This window comes from Oxyura jamaicensis, unplaced genomic scaffold (genome assembly GCF_011077185.1).
Source record: "Oxyura jamaicensis isolate SHBP4307 breed ruddy duck unplaced genomic scaffold, BPBGC_Ojam_1.0 oxyUn_random_OJ68642, whole genome shotgun sequence".
Classification (NCBI taxonomy): Eukaryota; Metazoa; Chordata; class Aves; order Anseriformes; family Anatidae; genus Oxyura; species Oxyura jamaicensis.
Window position 1 is genome coordinate 1 of NW_023309005.1, and position 253 is coordinate 253.

The window sequence follows — 253 nt, forward strand, 5'->3', positions numbered from 1 at the left end:
GGGAGGTACTGGGAGGGGCTTGGAGGTACTGGGAGGGTATTGGGAGGTACTGGGAGGGGCTGGGACGTACTGGGAGGGGCTGGGAGGTACTGGGAGGATACTAGGAGGTACTGGGAGGTACTGGGAGGTACTGGGAGGGTACTGGGAGGTACTGGGAGGTACTGGGAGGATACTAGGAGGATCCTGGGAGGTACTGGGAGGATACTAGGATACTGGGAGGTACTGGGAGGTACTGGGAGGATACTAGGAGGAT